The 12170-nt window shown below is 35.6% G+C and overlaps 1 non-coding gene across 1 annotated transcript; it reads right to left on the bottom strand.

The window, feature by feature from the left end:
• Nucleotides 1-833: 833 nt before the first annotated feature.
• On the bottom strand, nt 834-950 carry LOC138709675 (U6atac minor spliceosomal RNA). Its single transcript, XR_011334994.1, has one exon. It is a non-coding gene; the product is annotated as a U6atac minor spliceosomal RNA (small nuclear RNA).
• Nucleotides 951-12170: the final 11220 nt, after the last annotated feature.

The following is a 12170-nucleotide window of genomic DNA, read 5'->3' as shown; positions in this document are numbered from 1 at the left end:
TGAATTTGAAATATAATTCAAACTACTATATTTCTACGTAAATGACATCACAATGTTAATTTTTTTTTCTTCTCCATTGTTGGTCACTCTATAGCATTTATTAGTGGTTTATGGTTGTGCTAACTGATGGAGTTACTTGTCAACAATGAGACGCTGAAAATTGTGTTCAGGTTACTGCCCAGCAACAGTCCATATATATTGTATTTTTTTATGTAATAGCTTTGAAGATTGGCTAATTAATATTAACCAGCACATTCACAATCACTCTCACATTCATACAAATTTCCAGACTCTAGACACCCAGGAGATTATTCTTCTTCAAGAAAAATTAATCGAGAGTCAACCCTGGGAATCGAACCCGGGACTCCAGATCTGGAAGCCAGCATGTTAACCAACAGACCAGACAAAAATGTTCAATGAAACCGAAAACAATACTCAAAGATTCAATATATACACATGAGTGCATAAGTCAAAACTCGTATAAAAGTTTCTCCATTTGCTGTTCAGGGTTTATGGAATTGAATTAATGAAGAAGAGTTTTGAATGACTTCAGAACTGTCACTAAATTTTTAATGATAAGATAAAAGGAGATGGATTGTTTTAATTAGTAAACAGAGAGTATCCCCCACGATATGAACATAATATTTAATATCAATATTTCCTTTAAGTGATCTACAAATTTTGCAGAAAAATAAGAAAAATTATGTGACTTCGTATTTCAAGTAATGCATTCAAGTAATACGGTCATCGTAACCAAATGCGGACAAAGAAGAATATTTTGTTATCGACTTTACTAAGGCAAAATAGAATAGCACCAAAAGTAATCGACAGTGAAAGAATTATGAAAGGCAGAGAGGGCTCATAGTTGAGCAGGAATTAATAATGGCTGTGATGAAGTGAATCCATCCTTGTCTAGGGGAGTGCTAACCGTCTCTCCTTTCGTACAGTGAAACATACAGCAGAGTCCGTATAGGTCATTTTCTATCTGATGCTTTTCCAATTCACTGCGGGCTAAAGCAGGGATGTGCACTATCACCTTTACTTTTTAACTTCGCGCTAGAATATGCCATTAGGAAAGTTCAGGATAACAGGCAGGGTTTGGAATTGAACGGGTTACATCAGCTTCTTGTCTATGCGGATGACGTGAATATGTTAGGAGAAAATACACAAACGATTAGGGAAAACACGGAAATTTTACTTGAAGCAAGTAGAGCGATCGGTTTGGAAGCAAATCCCGAAAAGACAAAGTATATGATTATGTCTCGTGACCAGAATATTGTACGAAATGGAAATATAAAAATTGGAGATTTATCCTTCGAAGAGGTGGAAAAATTCAAATATCTTGGAGCAACAGTAACAAATATAAATGACACTCGGGAGGAAATTAAACGCAGAATAAATATGGGAAATGCGTGTTATTATTCGGTTGAGAAGCTCTTATCATCCAGTCTGCTGTCGAAAAATCTGAAAGTTAGAATTTATAAAACAGTTATATTACCGGTTGTTCTGTATGGTTGTGAAACTTGGACTCTCACTCTGAGAGAGGAACATAGGTTCAGGGTGTTTGAGAATAAGGTGCTAAGGAAAATATTTGGGGCTAAGCGGGATGAAGTTACAGGAGAATGGAGAAAGTTACACAACACAGAACTGCACGCATTGTATTCTTCACCTGACATAATTAGGAACATTAAATCCAGACGTTTGAGATGGGCAGGGCATGTAGCAGGTATGGGCGAATCCAGAAATGCATATAGAGTGTTAGTTGGGAGACTGGAGGGAAAAAGACCTTTAGGGAGGCCGAGACGTAGATGGGAGGATAATATTAAAATGGATTTGAGGGAGGTGGGGTGTGATGATAGAGACTGGATTAATCTTGCACAGGATAGGGACCGCTGGCGGGCTTATGTGAGGGCGGCAATGAACCTTCGGGTTCCTTAAAAGCCATTTGTAAGTAAGTAAGATGAAGTGAATGTAATGGTTAACAGCATAACTTTTATAAAATAGGTACCGGTAACAAAGCAGTGTCACAAATATACAAAAACCAGACCTTAAACACTAATACAACACACATATATCCATTATTTGGCACTGATTTATGCCTTCTGAAAGACTTTAAAAGATAATACTGCAGTGACATGGTTCCCTTTCTCGAGGCTCTCGCCAGACATTTTAACACAACCCAATGGCATGGTGCAAACGTCAGAGACTCTTGCATCCTTATTATGAACTTCACTAATGAACCATTCTATGATGCTATCTTTGACCAATGATCAGAGACAAAATGTAACGTTGCTCAATACTACCACAGTCTAGTATATACAGTCACGAAGCTCAATATGTAATAAATATGCATCCATAGATAGTTGCTAACCACTAGGATCACTACTATTGCCTCATTACTGACAATGCAAAATAGTACCTGCACAGTCTATTGTTCCTAGCAACCTCATCAACTCAAGCTTCGTAACTGTATATACTAGACTGTAATACTACATTGTTGTCCTGATTCCACAAGAGACTGAAGCCGAATGTATTCAATGGTTGAAATGAAATAGTGCAACCTGTGTACCATCCAAGTAATATAACAGAATACAATTCTGTAAAATTTATAGATGTATAAATAAAATATAGTACTAATATCTATTAAGTATTTATAGAAATAAGAGAATTGTTTTAAACTATCAATGTGAATCTTGCATTTAATTTAGGTTATATGAAGAATACTGTTTTTCTACAACATTAAAAATACTATAAAATAGGCAGTTAATCAAAATACATCGTAATTACGGTCAGACCATATCAGTAGCACTTTTATTTTCAGTTTAACCATTGGACGTATCTGTGTATATGCTCTTTAAAAGCAAAAGTTTATTTTAAAATGCAAACCATAAAATGTAATGTACACATCAAGGAAGAAATCAAGAACAAATCTTTTAAAATTCTCAACTGTTTATTACATACGAGAGACTGACAAAATTTAAAAGAAGAAAATATCACATAGACACAAGCTTATCATACATCTAGCTGCCAAGTCCAAATTCATTGCATAAAATCTTCCTTGCCTATCTCATTTGGTTAAAAACTCATCTTCCAAAGTTTGTCATTAAATATTCATTTCATTGTGTGCTGTGATATAATAGATCGAGGCACCATCTTTACTTATAAAACATTCATGACAGTTTATACCGTAACACTTAATGATTTCTTATTCACAAAGTTTTACTCTCACGATAACAGATATAGGTAATTTAATCCTGAAGAAGCTAATCCGTTTAGCCTACAAATATACTGTACAAGCATGACACACGTGTCAATTCACTGAGTTAAGAGCATATACCCAGAATACGACGTCCGTTCTGTCTCTTTGAGCCTGTTGTGCGTTTGTGTTGGATACAGCAACAAAAATTGCTTTATGATCAGACTTCATGAAGTTACTACAGTAGCTGTGGAATTAATGAAGTAGTCTATAAGATTTTTATGTATAATAAACCAACATTAAAATCTACATCCCAAGTAGCTACCGGTAACATCTTTTACATTAAAATTACTACTGGTACTAAACAGAGAGGCAGCGAAAAGTTACCGGGACGTTGGAGAACAGATTGTTCGACTCACTGGTAAGCTGTAGCAGTGCGAGTGGGTGTTCAGTTTCATTGCAGTAGGCCTAAATTATTAATTAACAGTTACCTAAGAAATGAATGTTTGAATGAAATTGAAAACTGATGTAAATCTTACCTTTCATCAAAGCAGCTATTGAAAATGATGTCCAGCATTCTTGATACAAACATTGCATCGTGTTAAAAAATTCCGAAACACTCTTTGTATCTCTACCTCTGAAATTTCAGATACAACTCGTCTGATTTAATTCTCCAGGGCTTTAAGGGTATTTGGATTGTTTATTTTTATTTTATTGGGTTATTTTACGACGCTGTATCAACATCTAGGTTATTTAGCGTCTGAATGAAATGAAGGTGATAATGCCGGTGAAATGAGTCCGGGGTTCAGCACCGAAAGTTACCCAGCATTTGCTCGTATTGGGTTGAGGGAAAACCCCGGAAAAAACCTCAACCGGGTAACTTGCCCCGACTGGGATTCGAACCCGGGCCACCTGGTTTCGCAGCCAGACGCGCTGACCGTTACTCCACAGGTGTGGACATTTGGATTGTTCTTGTACATTTTCTGTTTTAAAGTTCCCCCACAAATAAAAATCACAGGCACTGAAATCTGAAATTTCAGACGCACAAATACAAGTGTTCCGGAATTTTTTTAACACGAGGCAACATTTATATCGAGAATGCTGGACATCATTTTCAACAGCTCAAGGATGCCGGCAGGATCCAGTCTCAGTGGCAGCAAGATGGTTAGAAAATTAGAGGAAACGGATGGACGAGGAAATAGAAAACTGAACATGAAAAATAGCCAGTTATGAAATTAAATTATCCTGCGCACGCATTCATAGTTTAAAGCACTTGCTTTTGTTGAATTGTTTACCGAGGGTTTGAGAAAACATGTATCGAACACATAGAGAAAAATAAAAAAACGCATAAAAAATTAAAATGTCAGTGGTAGCAATTGCCAATGCTAGCAACAGAAGTCTGGAAAAATCATACTAGACACAGGTGCTTTGTACATATATGTACAATGCAGAAGTACTGTATATACTACAAAATTTGGAATCTTTATAAGAATATGGAAGCAACAAAATAGTGTCTTTATAAAATAAATTCTTGCTGTTGTATCTAACACATACACACTACAGAAACGTTTGATTTCACCAGCCTTAATGATAAAAATACAATAACATACATGTTGCAATACCACAGTAGTAACCAAGTATCCATTGTGCTTTTATTGCATAATTTAAAATTTGGTCCTGAAGTAATTTCTTTGTGGTATTTATTTCGCTGCAAATATTATATGAAAAGCATGACGTTTTGAAGCTTGCATCTGCTTTATCGCCAGGTGGGGATAATTATCTGAACACTCAATTGAAATAATCAATTATCTGTAAAGACCTCAAATGGTAGAAGATTTCAAGCCTGATGGTTACAGCAAGTCCAATCTACAATACGTCATGTTTTTCACATATAAATAATCAAAGAAAACTTCTTATGAATAACAATCTCTTTCAATTTTAATTTGGTTACTCCATATAGCTAATTCCTTTCTTCCTCACTTTGCGTGGGAGCATGAGATAAGGTAAAGAAATTAAATATAAGTTATTTCTCTACACGAAAGAACGATCCTATACAGTTTCAAGACCACTTCATTACTATGAATGAATGTTCCAACCCAATATTCAGAGAATAGAGATGTCTACTGACTGAGCTACCATATTTACTTTAACAAATGTTCATATAACGAAGTGAACGGTATAATGAGGTGAAATGTAGTGTGGCATGTTGCTCTAAGAATGTTTATATTTTGGAATGCCATTTGTATGATATAAAAATGAAATTGAACCATGCAACCCCTGACAAGAACATAGTTAAATATTTAATCTCAAAAAAACGTCTTCTAAGAATGTTATTACATTTTGTTTGCTTGCGTAATGTTTTTAAACAATAATATACAAAGGTGTCTCATGTGGTATAGTCCGCGTCACCGTTTTTGGCGTGTGAAATAAGTAATGGGAACGTTAAGTGCGAGTGTTTTACCTTTGCCGCAGTCAGTCTGACAACTCTGTTTGACAAACGGCTGATGTGTCGTGTATAGGAAGTGGTACCATTTTCAGCTGCACTAGCAACATGCTCACAAACTGGGCACTATACTCTAGGACACATGCCAAAAACGCTGGCGTCAGCAGTAGCCACATAGTTTAAGGCATTAGACTAATGGTGCAGAATGAGAGCTGGTTCTTATGAAATTTCGGGTAGTGTCCACTCCATATCATGATGAATTTGGGAAGCTACAGTGAGTAGTGAAATCTGGCTTCGAAAACCAGTTACAATTTGTTCCAGGGAGCATCATGCTAACCACAAGTTACCCAGTACTGGCTGGGTACGTGAGGCCAGCAGTTAACTGGTTGGTTTGGCCCTTTAAGGGTTGTTATGCGACAAATTATTATTATTATTATTATATTATTATTATTATTATTATTATTATTATTATTATTATTATTATTATTATTATTATTATTATTACTTATATATAGGCTACATTTTTTTTTCAAAATTCAAAATGGTGACAATTCACTGTGCAGTGATGAAGAGTTTCCCTCATAACTCATAAACTTGTTAACTTTTTCATGTTCTCTCTCTTTTATTTTATTGCTGAAACTCATGCTTACAATATCGTGCTCTTTCAACTACATTCCTTAATAAATAATACTTTTTTTTATTTTGTATTAGAAGAAAATACTGATATTTGATCATTTTTTTAAATGAATTTATTTTTTATCAGACAATCTATCAAAGATGCGCCATTTTGTAGATATGACTTGCATAAATACACACACAAAATTTCATCACAGAATGTTGGGCAGTTTTTTAGTTATGAGGGAAACGCTTTTTTTAAATCGTAAAAACATTTCTTTCATATAGAAGAAGGGCAGTCTTTCACACATACCAATTTTCATTATTGTACAAGATACAGTAATGGAGGAATAAAATCTTGAATATTTCCAAAATTTTACTGCTGTAAGCTGTACCCAACCCCTTAAACCTGTCCGAGTACCTTTACTGGACTTGAAATAATAATACAAAATTTTGAGGTTAATTCGCGATTTTCGACATTTCGCGGAAGTATGTGCATTAATTACCGCGAATTGTTGGGAGTCGACTGTATTGAATTCTCCAAATATTTTTATATGTCGTCACAGTGGGTTTTATGGTCATTTGAACTGCATGGTTCTCATTCATTTACAAGCTAGAATCTCGAACAGACGTGACAAATTTAAGATACTGCAAGTAAATATGGTACACATAGCACAAACAAGATCGAGTCACTGTAACAAACACTACATTATGTTCTACAATGGAATGATTGAGTCTCGTGATATGTGAATGCTACGAATTCTCAATTTCTTGGTAGGGAACGTGGCTTCAGGTCTGAGCACACTTTCCTCTGCTCTTGCAGTAGCACTGCTAATGAGTCTTACAATCAATATGCATGATGAAAGTTTCAACCACTTGATAGAATACAATTTCATAATTTTTTGCTTCAAATACCAACACGTTTCCCCACCACGAGTAATTCAGTCATTTGAACTAACAACCCTGTAATAATGGACAATTAAAATAACTACGAAACATTGTGCCACAAATTTCAACGATTTCTTCAGAAATAATGATCATTAAAGCATCTACGATGAGGTATAATCTAGAGCACAAATGAGTTCATGAGTTCATAACTGAGTAGTTAGTTTCAGTCTGACAAGACACGTGAACAGGATATGTAACTTCAATTAAATAAAATTCATCCTGCAAGATATACCCATTCACCTTTACGTATCACCATATAATGAAATATTATTTTCTAACTTGGACGAAAATACTTATCTTCATAAAAGTGCCTCGCTACTCCACATTATCGCCTACTATTTCACGACTAGGAGTACAAAGAAAAATGTATCTTGCAACAGCAAATTCATACACAACCATAAATCCATTCTTTGGGAGACAACATTCATTTATTGATAATTACTTTGAAATAGGTTTAGATAGACACCATTTTTAGTGCATATAAATTAACTAGGTGAATTTTGTGAAGTGTTGATTGAGTGTACTATACGAAGAACATAAATGCAGAAAAATAATGAAACGAAACTTTTCGTCTAAACATTTTCTTTGCAAACTCTCCAACAAAAAAATTTAGTTTTAACAAATTACTACTACCAGTACTTTTCGACTTCCATAATAATGTAACTTCAACAAAAATTACCGGTGCACAATTTCATCATAATGTGTTCAAATAAAAACAGTACCAGTACGTCTACTTACTTGTGAAATATGTTTCTACTTATTACAACTTTATTAAACAATATGTTTTTATACTAATTTGATAAAGGCATATTGACAACAATTACGCATACAACTAAACGCCATGTCATAATGAAAATGAAGCTTAATCTGTGAGTCCATAAGCAAAGAACTTTTCTAAGTTGTCGCCACGTACTGGGGTTCTGTAAGAAGGGGGAACTACTGTGTAACGACAGACACCATCGAGCCTGTACAGCAATTGCCAACCTGCTAAGAAACAGAGGACGTATATGAGGAGATTCATTGTGTGTCTGAAGATGATTCTCATAGAAATGTCATCAATAAAAGAACCCAAAAAATGATGGTCTTAGACCCTACGATATGCTTTCAGCGAGACACAGGCACTGCAGATAAATGATGATAAGTGAGCTGAATATGTACCTTGCCTTCCATAGCTCAGTAAAAAATATAGCATTTCGCTTTACAACTGTATGTTACAGGCTTACTGTTTGGAGCGATGGGATGTCAACCAAAATTTACATGTAATACATCCTTCAATCTTTTAAAATTCCCTTTTATGAGATTCTGAAGATTGTGATGGAAATTCTGAAGGCCTCTTCAAATTCTATACTAAATATACAAAGCGAATAATTGTTTTACTCATTTCATTTTTCTTTATATTTTGATGCTTGTAATTCCGGATCCCAGTGGTCAACTTCACTTGAGTACAGATGATTTTCAATAAAATGTTAAATGTTATGTTTTATTTAACGACGCTCGCAACTGCAGAGGTTATATCAGCGTCGCTGGATGTGCCGGAATTTTGTCCTGCAGAAGTTCTTTTACATGCCAGTAAATCTACTGACATGAGACTGTCGCATTTAAGCACACTTAAATGCCATCGGCCTGGCCCGGGATCGAACCCGCAACCTTGGGCATAGAAGGCCAGCGCTATACCAACTCGCCAACCAGGTCGACTTTTTCAATAAATCTTAGTAGTAGTAGTAGTAGTTGTTGTGTGCAACTTACCACTATAGCTTTCTATTTTGCTAAGGATACTGTATAAGTATTATTGGTAGAAGGATTATCGTCGTCGTCGTCGTCATCATCATCATCATCATCATCATCTTCCTTTCTCTCCCCTCCATTCCTCTCCCACTCCTCCCGTTCCTCCTCTTTATATGACGCATAAAGCCTGAACAGTCTACATTTCTTCAATCCAGGGTCTGATTTAGGCAGGAGCCTATGGTCAGGGCCTCAAAATCCAGGAACAAGCCCTTTTTTAAATGAAATATGCAAAATTAAATAGACAACAAGTCTGCCAACTGAAAATCAGAATTGAGGAAATAAGTAACTACATAATGAATTATAAAAATCACTTTATTGTTTTAAATAATTGATTAAATGGCGATCTTATTCGTGTTAATTGTGTAAGCATGTGCGGCTAACAGCTGTTTCGGTGCTTCTTCACACCATCCTCAGAGCCTACTAGATCTCGGCGTCATCTCGAACTTCACTGCCTGTTGTGTGGGTGCGTTCGATTGTTGAAAAGTGTTGAAATGTGGTGTCAAATAGTGTGTGTGTTCTGAAATTGATCTGTAGGCTCTGAGGATGGCATGAAGAAGCACCGAAACAGCTGTAAGCCGCACATGCTTACACAATTAACACGAGTAAGATCGCCATTTAATCAATTATTTATAGTCAAGTGTTAAAAGTAGTGTACGAAAGATTCAACATGAATTATTGTTTTAAGTTTAGAGTCATAAGTTGATTGCAGAGTTTAATGTGTTCAACTTGTAAAAGTTGGCTACCATGTACAGTTTATTCAAATTGTAACAGTAGGCCTATTTAAATAATTAATAATGAAGTCAGCAGCCAAAGTCAACAACATTGTCAGTTCTCATTCTATTGAGTGTTAAACCAAGTACCTAGTGCTTGTGTTCCTTGCAGCTTATGTAATTTCGGTCTGTAGTGGTAGTGTTAAAGTGTTTTTGTAGAATGGAAGTTCCCAAGCAAATTTGAATTAGGAGCCATTAAAAGAAAACGGAAAGCTATTGAAATTCAACAACAGGAAAAAAACAACGCTGGTTATTGAGCAAGTATGTTCGTTCATATGCTGCTAGCAATAACTGCTTTACCCAAAGAGACTTCCAGTTCCGTAAACTGGGGTTACTTTGAACGCAGAGGAAACTTTGAACATTTTTTTCAGAAAATCATATTTAGGTTTCTACATGCTGCACTTGTTATAAATGGAGGTAAATTTGATATGAGAATGATTTATGATAATTTACCCCCCATTTATAACACAAGTACAGCATGGAGAAAGCTAAATATGATTTTCTGAAAAAATGTTCACAGTTTCCTCTGTGTTCAAGGTAACCCCAGTTTATGGTTTCAAAAAGTTAATGTTTTCACACAGACTAATGACGATTTTGGCATACAGAGACAACAATTCGCCATATATACTAAATTGTGAAGAACCGAGGTGTTTTTCTTTTTGTATAAGCCTAAGCCATAATTTACGAAAAAGGAACATTCCTTTCAAACTCTTGCATTACTGCACTAGAGCAAATAAGGGATAGTATCAGTACTACAAGCAATGCAATCAGGTCTGATCTGTCTTGTGGCCATTTTATTTTTAATCGCTCTCCTCAAAACAGAGAATTAATAAAACCCTCTGTGAAAGAAGATAGGTGACAGAATTTAAATGAAGTAAGATAGACCTATTTATGATATATGAAAGGAAAGGGTCTCATAAAGAAAATTGAACTCTGGGCCTCTGTTTCAATCCAACATTTGTTTAGATGCCCTACGTTTCTTTTAACAATTGGTTTACAGTTTGCAAATAAGTTGAGAAAGCTTGAAATGTTCATTCACAATACGTGGAATAACTAATTTTAATACAACATTTAAATATTAAAAGTACAGTGCAACACATCTTTTGCGGGAATAAAATGCAGATAAACATGCAAGAACATATTAAATTGCTGTCATACACTTCCTACGCTATGGAAAAGGAAGGCAGATGCCATCATTTCCACGAAGATGTAATATTTATCTGTCTAATGGCTAGTACATGATATTTACTATCATTGACTGAGGGAAAAACAAGAAAGTGGTGAAAAAACTACGGATTAAGTAATAAAAAACATTCGGGCCTCTGGCTTCCCAGTAGCGGTCGACTTCCTTGGAGGATTTCAGAGCAGGGCATTTTGCAAGATGTTGTCTATCCATGTCGTCCTGTTGATGGCACAAAATGCAGGCTGCTGATGCAGGATGCCAAGACGATTGAGGTGTTTACCCAGGATGTCATGTTCAGTGTTAAGGCGAAAGCTTGCAACTGCCAGTCCTCTGGGCTCAGGAGGTACATCCTTTAGTAATTTCCTACGTTGTTGCGAAATGTTTATGTCCAATTCTTGTTGGTGATTATTTTGTACAGTTGCTTGATATATTGTCTTACTGAGCTAAATGACAAAGGTTTCCGTGGGTTTATTTTGAGATTGGCACCCTTGTAATATAAAAATGCAAAATGTAGAGATGTAGAAATCATAATTAATTCATGAACTAGTGGACTTACTCGTGTTAAATATGTAATATTCGTCTGGCTTACAGCTGTTTCAGTGCATCACGCACCATCATCAGAGCCTACTAGATCGCGGCGTCATCTCGAACTTCTCTGCCTGTTAGGAGGATGTGATCAAATCCTCAACACACAGATCAATTTCAGTACACACACACTATTCGACTCCACAATCCAACACATTCCAACAATAAAACACACCCTCCTAACAGGCAAAGAAGTTCGAGATGACGCCGCGATCTAGTAGGCTCTGATGATGGTGCGTGATGCACTGAAACAGCTGTAAGCCGGACGAATATTACATATTTAACACGAGTAAGTCCACTAGTTCATCAATTAATTATATTCAAGTGTTAAAAGTGGTGTATGCAAGATTCAAAAATGGATGTAGAAATCTATCTCTCAACTGAATAACTTAACAGAAATTCGTAACAGAACATCAGGGAATAATAAAAAAATAATAAAAAACAGTAAAAAAATTACCCTCATTTAAAGATCTTAGCAACCTGAAATTATGAGCACGAGATTTATCGATAGGCAAGATAGTAGCTCACTGTTTGAATAAAAACTCATCTTGGAACAACAAATTGAGAAACAGGTACCTTGTAAGAAGGCAGTTACCTTTCACACGAAAATCAACCTAATATCATAGGAAAATTTGCCTTGTGCCT

Source organism: Periplaneta americana, chromosome 11 (genome assembly GCF_040183065.1).
Source record: "Periplaneta americana isolate PAMFEO1 chromosome 11, P.americana_PAMFEO1_priV1, whole genome shotgun sequence".
NCBI classification, from domain to species: Eukaryota; Metazoa; Arthropoda; class Insecta; order Blattodea; family Blattidae; genus Periplaneta; species Periplaneta americana.
Note: the sequence above shows the minus strand (reverse complement) of the source record. Positions and strands in the feature narration are given on the sequence as shown.